The sequence below is a fragment of the Sturnus vulgaris genome, chromosome 5 (genome assembly GCF_052056855.1).
Source record: "Sturnus vulgaris isolate bStuVul1 chromosome 5, bStuVul1.hap1, whole genome shotgun sequence".
Classification (NCBI taxonomy): Eukaryota; Metazoa; Chordata; class Aves; order Passeriformes; family Sturnidae; genus Sturnus; species Sturnus vulgaris.
This window is the reverse complement of record NC_142247.1, coordinates 36,846,450-36,858,966: the sequence shown is the minus strand read 5'-3', so window position 1 is coordinate 36,858,966 and position 12,517 is coordinate 36,846,450. Positions and strand designations below refer to the sequence as shown.

Sequence of the window (12,517 nt, the reverse complement as noted above, 5' to 3'; positions counted from 1 at the left end):
TGTGCTTAGAGGTTTTTTTCCACAAACAGATTGAGAAATGTGGCTCTAGGTGTGAACAAGGCAAATAAATAACTTGCTTGAGGATCTTTCTGGTCAAACAAGTTAGATGGGTCTGCAATATACTGAACCCTCTTTTTTATAAGTCTATATCCTACTTTTGTCTTGAGACGATGTCCCTCCTCTACCTCATTCTTTTGTGATTACCTTCATTGAACCACTGCAGTCAAGAGGACAACTTTTAACCAAAGAGCTACAGCAAAGCCAGGCACAGGAACTCAAGTTAGTTGGAACCCTAATCCTTCATCCCTTAGCCTGCATTAAAAGAATATTACATTCATTTTACATAGTACATATTTTTAAATACATATGTATTTAGTGGTTTCACACTTCCTTTGTCTCTATTTTAACTAACTTTGATCCATTAACTTTAAATAACTTGCATAATCCAGCGAGGCAATACCAACGAATGATAGATCTCTGGTTTCTAAAAAGGGAGCTGTACCAAAAGGAATTTCTTGAGCACTTATTCATGGATGGGTCAGGCAGAAAACAGGCCAGATTCAGGAAACAGAGCAAAGCTAAGAGCACAATAGAGACATTGTTCATGGTGTAATAGGAAGTTATGATATTTGGAAAGATGGAAACATTAGACTTGGGTAGGTAAGGGAGGAGACACACTGAGGCTCCACGTTTGCAATGCTATACCAACACTCCTGCCACTCTCTCCCTCATGCCAAACCTGATGCATGGAAAAATGTCCAAGGGCCCCGGGAGGTGTCTCCTCTAACGAGTGCTCTCTAAGGCCACTGACCCTGACAGAGAGCTCTGTGAGGATGCAGCCGGTGGGCAAGGCACGAAGTTCTCTCAAACTCCTGAGAGAAGTTATTTCTTCAGCAGTGCTTACACACGCACTGGTAATGGCACATTCTGAGCAAAGACTGGCACAGCAGCTAAAACTCAGAGGCACGCACGCTGAACATCAGCTCCCCCTACTGTAAATACTTTGGGTTATGTTCTTCTGCCACCCCACCGCCCCCCAAAATGGCCAGATTTGACAAAAGTACTACTCTGAAGCACTGTGACTAAGATCACTGGAAAAATTGATTCTGTAGAACCGGCAGACAGGAAGACAGCACAGATTTTTCTTTTCAATTCTTGTGGTTATGATAATTGAGTTTTCAGTCTTCTTGTATGCTGCATATATCCATCTCTAGTTTGTCTCAAAACTAGAATAAATTTCATGATCTTAATCTAATATCTTACAAACAACTGTAGGCTACAGTCTACAGAACAGTCTGCTGCAGTAACTGCAGTCCTGCCTTTATTAGTCACAATATTAATTCCTGACAGAAAATGTAATGGCGTGGACCATAACCTCTGCTGATCATTTTCCTAATTATGATATTTTGTTTTCCTGAAAAGGTTAAAATTCTGACAAGTCTCAATATCTGATGGCTGTGTCCAGCTATACTGAGGGCTATTCTTGGTTCCAGCAGAAATCAGAGACATTTGTAGCTCAGCTCAGTAACATAGTTCCATTAATTGATAAGATTTACTCAAAAGTATCACTTGAAAGGACAGAAATATTTGCTCAGGCCAGACTGAATTCAATTAATAGTTTAAATATAAAAATACAAGACTCTGGCTTTTTATGAGAAACTGAAATATTTTTGTTTTGCAATTGACCTTATTTTTTTAATGCTAGACTAAACAAAAGTTTAATCTCAGCTTAAACCAGTGCCCATGGTTTTACTCAGCATGAAATCCAATTAAACAATCAAAGTATCAAAAGTCAGCCAAAAGATCAACAAAGATGAAGACAGCAGAAAGGTTCTGAGACTTGCCCAAGAGTGGCTAGTCAGAGCCTGTAGTGAAATTTTTATGTAATGGAAAGCAAAGACACAAGATCAGAAAGAAACCAAACAGCCAGAGAAGTGATCAATAGCCTATCCATGAAAATGGCTCATTTATTGATTACAAAAAGGAGAAGGAAGGTGTAAGACAGGGATAGAGAGCTGAGCGCTGAGATTTCAGTCTGCTTGAACGTTGAAGAACAGAGACAAAGAAGAAGATGAAAGAGTGAACAGATGAAAATATGATCAAGGAAGGTTAGCTCAGGGGACAAGGATGCATCAAGGGGATGGGCTGAAAGCACTGGAGAAGCACTGAAAGCTAGCAAATATCTCCAAGTAAGGAGCCTGAGAGACAGACAGAGCTGCCCTAGACAATAGGAGAAAGGGACAGGAGGCCAGAACACCAGCACGTCTGACATGTTGGAGAGATTTCAAAAAACAGCCCAGCTTCTCATGCCATCCTTCCTATATGCTGTAGTACAGATGGCCACATCTCATCTTTAGCCATGGGCCTCTACAGTCCCCAAAGACAGATAATGAAAGAACAGGGATAAAAAGCAAAAAGCCATTTTGATCAACTTAATGCTTACTTTGTACCATTCCTTTGATAGGAACGGAATAGGCAAAGCAAATAAAGCTGCTTTGAAATGGGAATTGACAGGACAAAATATAGCAAGTACATGAGTGGAACTTTACCAGAATTATGCCCCAACTCATTAATCTGTACCACAGTAATGGTGTTACTTTAAAGTTAATGCCAGTATTTCAAAGCAAAAGGTCTTCTGGATCTCTAGCAACTCACTGCAAACCCTTTACAACTAATCAGTATCACTGCTTCAAGGAAATTAAACTGTCTCCACCCAGTAACTCTAGTGGCATTTGATCTACAATTGGCTTGAAGTTAAAAATTAATTACCCTTCCAACATATTGATTACATGACTATAAATATAAAAGCAGCAGCCCAGAACAATGTACACTGAACCTCTGTTGAAACAGCATGTTTGTTTTCAAAAGGAGCTAATTAAGACAAGTTCCCGAGAAGAGGCAGCAGTAAAACTAAAACCAACAGTGCCATCTAGTGCATTGCTGTGGTCAGAGCATCACACAGAATCACATTATTCTTCATTTCACTATTTCCTAATGCTAACGGGAAAGGACTGATAAATTAATGCCACACTCTATATGCCTGAGCTCCCGAGGCTTACCAGTGGGGAATATATAACTTTCAGACAAAGACAGTCTTACATCATATTTATATTTGTATTATTAATAAAACCTCACAATTAAATCTTCTCGGTAGATTTAACTACTGTGAATTAACGGAAATAAATAAAGTTCTACATTGACATTAATTCTCATGTTCTAAATAATTTTGTTTCAAAACAGCTACACTGAAATATTTCTGTTATTTTTAGATGTTATCTGGGCTGAGAGAGGAGTTGTTCAGCCTGGAGAAGACTCCAAGGAGAGCTGACAGCATCCTTCCAGTGTCTGAATGGGCCTACAGGAAAGCTAGAGAGGCCCTTTTTATGACGGTATGGAGTGACAGGAAAAGGGAGAATGGCTTTAAACTAAAAGAGGGCAGATTTAGGTTAGATGTCAGAAAGAAATTCTTTACTGTGAGGGTGGTGACACAATGGAACAGGTTACCCAGAGAAGCTGTGGATGCCCCATGCCTACAAGTGCTGAAGGCCAGGCTGGATGGTGCTTTGAACAACCTGCTCTAGTGGAAAGTATCCCTGACCACGGCAGGGGCAGGCAAAGTAGGGGGGAAGGTGCAACTAGGTGATCTTTAGGGTCTTTTCCAACCCAAGTTATAATCTTTATATTATGCATAAAATAGACAAAAAATTTCCCCATATGTTTCAAATATTTTTGTTAGAATCACAGAACATGGTGAGCTGGAAGGTACTCACAAGGATCATCAAGTCCAGTTCCCAGCCCTGCACAGGACATCCCAAGACTCACACCAATGCCTGAGAGCATTGTCCAAATGCTTCTTGAATTCTGTCAGGCTGGTGCTGTGACCACTTCCCTGGGGACCCTGTTCCAGTACTCACCCACCTTCTGGGAGAAAAATCTTTTCCTAATATACAACCTAAATCTACCCTGACTCAGATTCATGCAGTTTCCTCAGGTCCTGTCACTGGTCACAAGAATGAAGAGATCAGTGTCTGCCCCTCCTCTTCCCCTCATGAGGAAGTGGTAACTGCAGTGAGGTCTCCCCTCAGTCTCCTCCAGGCTGAACAGACCAAGTGACCTCAGCTGCTCTTCATATGGTCTCCCCTCAAGGCCCTTCACCATCTTCATAGCCCTCTTCTGGATGCCTCTCATAGCTTTACATCTTTCTTATATTCTGGCACCCAAAACCGCCAAGAATATTCAAGGTGAGGCTGCCCCAGCCCAGAGCAGAGCAGGACAATTCCCTCCCTTGCCTGGCTGGTGATGCTGTGCCTGATGTAACCCAGAACACAGGTTGTCCTCCTGGCTCCAGGGCACTGCTGACTCACATTCAACTTGCCATCGACCCCCAGGTCCCTTTCTGCAGCACTGCTTTCCAACATCTTATTCCTCAGTCTGTACCTATGTCCAGCAGTCCCTTCCAGGTAAACAGAATACAGATGCAGCTCCCTTTTCCCAAAATCCTATACAGCCCTTCCACTGTATCCAGTATCATACTTGGCCCTCTACACTAGATTAGAGTACATTCATTGTCAGCTTTTAATACAGATAGCCTTAAACTACAAAAGAGACCTTAAAATTAAGGCTGTATATCCTGCAGCAGGAAAAGAAAGATTACAATCTCTATGCCAATTGCCTCAGATTCCCTTCTACCCTAAGGACTCGTATTTCACCAGGGTTTTTTTGTACCTATAGCCTGGTATCACTAATCTTTAATCCATAAAATATAGTGTCAGGCACGTCTCAGTTGACATTGGGACACAGATGTGTGCAGCATGCACAGAAGTCAAGCACACATCCTTCAGACTTTGCAGCTTTATTTATCAGCTTCTCCCTGACATCAGGGGAACTAGTGCATTGACATTCACCGGAAACCCTTCACTGTTTGTTTTAGTTTCCCTTTTGTTTTCTTTTGGTTGGCCAAGAGAAATTCCTGTAAAAGTTAAAACACAAAAACCCTTGGTACGACATAGACCTGGCCCATTTTAGTTCATTCCTCTCCATCTTGTTCCATGGGCAGGATCAGGCCATTGCCACTGTTCTTCCCAGCCTCTGCCATGAGCAGGGCTGATCACCAGCATGTGACCCCACCAGGCTGTCCACCATACACACAACAAAACTCAAATTTTGCCAGGTTTAGAGAGCTGCAACAGACTTTCGTGACTCAATCAGGATTTATTAACAGACCAGTTGAAAAATCCTTCCCTGGAATACAGCCCACAACAAGAGACAGGCTGTATTGCATGGAAAATGTGAAGAGCAATGTGCTGCAAGGAAAAAAGTTACATGAGATCTTTTCCCTTTTCTCCCCATCTTCCCATTTCCCCACTCCTTTCCTAGGTCTTCTCTTTCTTCCCTGGCTCCCAGGAGATTCCCAGCAGACAAGGCAGCGAGCAATGGTGGAATCTGATGTGGCTCAGAGCGAAGACCGTGACTAAAAGGAATGTAAAGCCAAACCCAGAAACAAGTGGCAATGAAGAGCTAAAACTACCAAAAATTAACACACCAAGTCCAATCATCAGGTACTACACAAGGGGACAGCCAGAAAACGACGTGTGATGACACAAGTTGTATGAGGAAGCTGGACTCGGTTACAGCAGTTCTGTAAGCTCAACCAGGTTTCGAAACAGCTCTTCATGTCATCGTGTCAGCAGGCAGCACAGGAAGGCAGTGGCCCACCTGTGTCTTACCACCTCCACCCTCTTTCCTTCTAGGTCCTTCATAGGTTATCAAACTCTCATTTTCTGCTACCATGACATTCCAAGAAAACTGTTTTTGTCCTGTGTTGAACCTGAAACATCTATAAGGGCACCTTCCTGCCCTTCTTTCCCCCTTCCCTAAAAAATTACTCTTGAGGGCCAAAAAAATTCAAAAACCAAGCAATAGGGAGACTAGATAACCCTCTTCATCACACTAGATGCTGTTACTTTACATATCTAGATATCCCACTTCTGCTTGTAGCTCTTCATCACTTTATCCTACATATCACAACAGAGACATGTGACTTCTTTTTTTGCTGCATATGCTGATCTGACATGAGAGTCTAAAAACAGAACTTCAAAATCTTACTGTGAGGAAGGAAGTGTAGCACAGTATTTGCTCTAACTTTCCACAGATTGCAAAAGCCTGAGCTTACCATTTGCAAAGAATGTACACGAGGCTTTCTCTCAGATTAATACTGATCCATATCAGTCAGGGATATCATTAGAGCACAGCAACAGGAGTTAAAACAGGCACAGGTATGTAGCAAATGCAATTCTCTAAAAATTGGAAAACTGGTTAAAGTATATTTGGAATAAAGCTTTGTTCCCTTACAGGATCAAAAGCATTTTCTTTGGTTCAAAATAGTTCATCTAGATATTAAAAATTTTTAGTGAGTTATTACTTATGACCAAAATACAGTTACAGTTGTAAGGTTTTCTACTCCCAGTTAGTCCATACAAAATCCTTTCTAAAGTGCCACTAAGAGGAAAATGACAGCATTTTTCCAAAGTAGGTTTAATGATTTACTCCTTTGTGCATTTCTTGAGCTTGGAGAAATGAAACTGGTAAAATCAGACCTTTAATCTTTGTGTTACTTTTTTTCAGATTTGCTGTTCTTAACCAAAAAATTACTCCTTTGGGGGGCTGTTGAGGACATTATGGTGAGATGTATTTTCTCTGGGTTTGCATTAGACTTTGTCAATTGTCTTCATGAGAGTTGAGGCAGAATGATCCCTATAAACCAATTTACTGCAACAACAAAAGGTATTTTCCCTTTTTACAAACTTCTTGGGAATAAACAGAATTGTCAATCTAATAAAAAACTCATTCCCATAGAGATAATCAACAGTGGAAATATTTAGGGGAGGGGGTGAAAATTCTTCCTTTTAAACAATTGAATAAGGGTTTGTCCATATGAAGCCTATGAAATTGGTCACAGCTGAGTTCAAAACAAGCGTTTGTTGATTAATAATGCTTGTTTTGAAGTTATTAAATTAATAATACAATTAATAATGCACTGTTTGTTACGCCTCTGATATTAATCTTGCTCTTTGCAACAGACATCTGTACTACCATTATAAACCAAATTAAGTGTAAAATTGAGGCCTCAGAATCAGAAAATGTAGGGGTTTTAAGTCAAACAAGTTGAATGCTATCTTGGGACAATGTATAGTAATATAAAACTTAGCATTCCCTCAGACACAATGCCCATTTACCTGTAACCTTCCTTGATTCCTGCTCATTTAATTTACCTGACCTGATCCACAGCCATCATCAGCTTCAGAATCCATGTGGGTAAAATCTTGGCTCTCTTGTAGTGTCAAATTTCTATGACAACAGAAAATTGAGAACAATGCAATTACTACAGTCACATAAAGGACTACTTTTGCTAAAGTCAAATGGCAAGATGGATTCTCCAGTATCTTTTACATCTAATGGGGTTTCACTGTGTTCCAGTGCAGTGTTAAGAAATGACAGATCTCCCAAGGAAGCAGATCTTGGGCTCTAAGGCCACAGGTGAGTCCTGGCTCGTACAAGCAAATTGCACCACAGTTTTTGATTAAACAGAACACTGAAGAACAACAACAATCACCAAACAAAAAAACACAAACAAATTATCTTTTAATAGATCAGTGTGATAAATACACAATATGGCAACTGTTTCAAAAGTAGACAAAAGAAGTAATGTTCCTACATGAACATTTGGACACTGTCCTCATTTTCACAAATATTTAGCATTCAGAACTTTTATTGAGGTCAGAAGCAAGTGTGCTCAAGTGCTTATGCTGCATATCATTCAGAGGCCCAACATTCAAAAATATAATTACATTATTTTACTTCAAAATCCAACCTTCTCTTCCTACTATTCCTTCCAATATGTGCACAAGATCAAAAGCTAAGGCCCCACACCACTGTTAAACAACATGAAGTACCACTGACTCTGGGAGGCATTTTTCTCTACACTATCCCAGAAATTCTCAGCTCTTCACTCACATCTGCTTGAATGGTTTATCTTTACTGAGATTTTATCTACATAAGACATTCAGTTCGACAGAGAGTAAAACAAAAAAGGAATTTGGGCTCCTACAGTGAATCTCAACTTCATTAAACAAATCAGCACATTTACTATTTCCTGTTGAAAAATAAAATTGTCAAACAATGTCTCCTTTAGAACAAAAGTAAATAAATCCAGCTAGAAGACTACAGTTTTTTTTTTAAGAAAGGAATAACTAAAAATACAAGCAAGAACCAGGTTTGGTGAGAGGGAAGGAAATGAATTTTTATGTTTTCTCATGGAGCTTTTCAAAATCAGGTGGCTGCTCAGATCCTGTGAGCTACTGTTCTATTCCTGCAACAATCTGATGGCTGGGGCAAACAGTGCTCTCCTCAGTTTTACTTTCTAAATTTATCCAGGTACAGAGCAAAGGCAAACAAATAGGTACAGTGAAAGACAGCAAGACTGGTTCAGGCTGGAGAAGTTTTGGACTTGCTGTAAGGCACAGTGTTATCTTAAGGGCCCTCTTTAGCCTTTATGGGGTGCAGAACCCTTACACTTTGATTCTGCTCTGTTTCCTAGCCCCTAGCCTATCCTCTTCCTTTGCTAATCCTAACCCTGCTCTATCTCCATATTATCAATAGCTACTGATACAGCATTCCTGATGTCTGAGTAGGAGCTGCAATAGAGGCAGTACAGAAGTACAGCCCTCTTGGTACAAAGTCCTCTGTGCATAAATATGTGATTTCCCTCTTTGAGTACAGCTTCCCTAGGGAGCCCAGAGCAGTGCTCAACTACAAATCCAGTCCTCTCTCCTTTCCCTTAACTTTTTAACTTCAGCTGCCCTTTGTGTTCTTCCCTTAGCCCTTGTGCCTCTTCACTGGCCCACCACCTTCTTTCCTTTGGATCTTCTAATAGTAAAAGGGCATTTGGCTGTCATAATACAGGTACCTAATATTTAGACAGCTGGGTCTGAACTCATATAGGCAATAATCTTGTCCTAAGACAAGTGTCTTAACTAGAACAGAAAAATCTCACCTTTGGAGTGCTTATGTGCTTCCCTGTTGATGGTAGCTGAGGGTCATGAGCTGAGACTCAGGTGTTTATCAGCTAAGTATCAAAAATATTACCCAATAATCCAACTTTAAATACTCAATTAAACCTTTTTACAGATGATTCATTTGACCATGATATTCCCTATTTCATTAATACCCGCCTTACCCTCAATAATTTCCCTGGTACATTTTTTCACTCCTTTTTGTACTCCATTCTCACTGGATTCAGTTCATGACATTCTACTATCCTCTCTCTTCTTCATCTCTTCTGTGGAGCCACTTCCATTCTAACTTCAGTTTCTGTCCATCAGATGCTGAAAAGGAAAAGGATTCAGAGACTCAGTGTCAGGAGGGATTGCTTCAGGATATTCCTTGCTACCTTCTCCTGCAACATAGATCATAAGACTCCTTAAGTCATCGCTGAATTGGAGAACGTATGTTCTAGAAAAATGGTCAGTCTTTACTCTAAAATTGCTAGTGCCGGTGTTGCCTTGGTTAAATCATTAAATCATAGCTAACTGCTCTGACAATCAACATTATGTTTATTTTTAGCCTGAATTTATCCTGTTCTAACTACTAGCCACGAATCCTGTATTCTAATACACCAAAACATCCTAATCACAACTTTCTGATATCCCTGAAAGTACCTACAAACATTCAAGAAGTGTTTTGGTTAATAAAACTAATCAGAGATTGTAATGCTTGCATTTTCCAGTCCCTGATTATTCTTTGAACTCTTTGCAATGCATAAATGTTCTCCTTGAAAGCTTCTAGCTGTACCTGTCTATAACAAATGTATTTATCGTTTTTAAAAAGGCTATAAAACAGACATACTAATACTCTTCTTTCCAAAGCACTATCACAGCACATGGCTATGATATAATTTATTAATAAAATATTTAGCACTTTAGCATAGATTAAGTTAGCAACTTCTCCATAGATACTGTAAACAATCCTACAGAAAATTTCTCTAGTTGCCCTATTTTCCCTGTAAACTCTGCTGTTTTTATTTAAGCCCCAAAAATTGCTCAGTTCTAGCAATCCATCATGCACAGCTAACTTCAAGGACACTTTTAGAATACACTTTCATTATTCGGTTGTTTTTCACATTGCATCAGAACTGAGAGAAGATTTTCTGTAATGAAAGACATTTTATAAGAAATCATTAATCTTTTTTGCTTGACAGTACTTCCTTTTACATTTCAGCAGGAAATCAGGATTCCTTCTCAGGGAATTTTGGATTAAGGCCTTTTGCAAGTCTGACAATTTTATCAAACAATACATTCAAGGAGTCAAAGGACAGGTAAAGAAAAGAAGCTGGCCACTATAGACAACATTTTAATAGTTAACACTGTGGCTTTTAAAAAGCTGACATACTAAGATAGCAAAGATAACTAACATATTTGGAGAAACCTACAATCAGAACTCTTATGTCAGAAGAATACAGGCTACAGAACCAGTACAATGTGAAAATATGTAAGTATTGCTCACTTAGAAAGCTAGTTGGAGACTGACTAGAATCCAAAGTAGATGGTTCAGTATGCAGCACTTCATCCTTATCTTCTTGTTCACTTCAGCTCTTTGCAGGTGTTGCTGCACTATTGACCATTGACCTCACACCTCTTTGTCTCTGCTGGAAATGGAGTAGCAGCCAACAAAGGCCTAGGAGTATCTCCTTTCTTTGGTTGCCCTTCTCTAAAATGCTCAACACTTGCTCTTTTCCACCCTCCTTTTGCACGTTCCCATCCCTGAATACAAATTTTGTATCACAAATAAATAATTCCACTCTACTTCAAAGCATCTCGATTTATGGGAGAATTAAATCTTGTTGTAACCACTAAAGTGAACTACTGGTCTGCATTTCAAGATAAATCTAAGTAACAACATCGGTATCTACTTCCTAAAACATGGGTACATGTCAAAAGAAAGGCAAATACTAGACTTTGAATTTTAATTATGTAAGGCAAGCTAGGGGATGGGGTGGATAAAGAAGCTGAGAAAATTTCTTAGAATAAATCAGAATAAGAAGTCACAAAGCAAGCATGGATAAGATCTGAATGCAATTCTGTGCTTAAAAACTTAAAAGAGTTTCTAAGGTGACCGTGTTAGTAAAGACCCCTCTAACTGACAAAAGCTGTACACTCTAAATATCCAGTTTGTCATTGCATCCATAGTCTCCATGAAAAGCATAAAATGTGGTGCAAAATTAACAAAATTTCCAAAAGTATTATGGTTGTAAAGCATAAAGAATAGTGTAACAATTTAAAAAATGTCACAGTAAGCAGGACCATGAACTTTTTGATGAATTGATGAGCAAAAACTCAATAAATTTACCAACAGTAAATTCTAAGGTATCAGCAAAATTCTTGCTATAGGAAAGACATTTAACAACTTCCAAGATGGGGTAATTGGAAAGTTCAGTTGGAAAGAGAGAAATCTCATTTATGCTCCCTTTCCCACAAAAGATTGGATCAGTTGATCTTTCAAGATCCCTTCCAAGCTGGGCTGTTCCATCATTTTAAGAAGCACCTCCACAGTAAATGAAGGGCTACTGGAGTCATTCCCTTGAATATCCATTAGGGTCTAAAATACCCTAAGTGCTATCTAAGAAGGTGGCTCAGTCTCAGGCTTACTCTACAGTTATACTTGCTAATATTTTTCTACCTATCACAGCTTTCTTTCCAACACTATTTTAAGGATTTATCACTTAACTTGTCTAGAAGAATCCTATTTGCTTTTGCTGCTAAGGATTTCTAAGGTACAAATAGCAAATTGAGAGGTTTGCAAATACTAAGCCCCAAACACACAGACACAATTTGGTAGACTATTCCCAAGGCCCTAAAATCTGATACATACTCGGGAATCTCAGGAACTGGAGTATGTCTCCTACCATCTCACAGGAACTTGAGGATTTATTCCAACAGGTATCAGGATGCAAGAAGGTGCTTCCCATGGAAAGGAGCAGGTATCAGGGACAGGCTGCCCCACCTTTCTGAGCACTCCTCTCCTCTTGCCAGAAGCTCTACCTGAGCCAGGCTCAGAGCTTGGCCAGAGTTGATCTTTGTCCTAGAAAACAGAATGTTGTACACCCTTCAGGTTAAACAAGCAGGCCCCAAATAGATCTCTCATGAATTTGTCCTTTGAGCAGTTGCAATAGATAAAATGTCAATCACCTGCCTTGATGAAGGAGAATTAAAATATAATTTATTTTTTCTGCATTATTTATCTCAATGTTCAGGGCCAGTGCAGAAGGACACAAGTGTGCTGTGTTAACCACTATGCCCTATCACCTCATTACCAATCTTCAGGATGGCTTTAGCACAGAAAGTGCACTTCTCTCAAGCCATATTGGTAGCCCTGCAGGGAGATCTTGCAGAGCTCTATGCTCTCCCTCCCAGTGCTACTCAAGGGCCAGGGCTCTGGCTCTACAGAGTTAATACAAAAACAT

At 39.7% G+C, this 12,517-nt stretch overlaps 1 long non-coding RNA gene across 2 annotated transcripts in view; it reads right to left on the bottom strand.

Annotated features, from left to right (window-relative positions):
• Positions 1-12,276, bottom strand: part of LOC106862905 (uncharacterized) — a 77,684-nt gene extending 65,408 nt beyond the window's left edge. The window contains exons 1-3 of one of the 2 annotated variants that reach the window (XR_015803908.1): positions 11,926-12,276; positions 9,236-9,383; positions 7,277-7,347 (exon numbers count right to left, since the gene is read on the bottom strand). This is a non-coding gene — a long non-coding RNA (uncharacterized LOC106862905). Of the gene's footprint in view, positions 1-7,215; positions 7,348-9,235; positions 9,384-11,925 lie in introns of those variants that run through there. The other variant, XR_001404243.2, reaches the window with a different exon arrangement.
• Between the last annotated feature and the right edge of the window lie 241 nt (positions 12,277-12,517).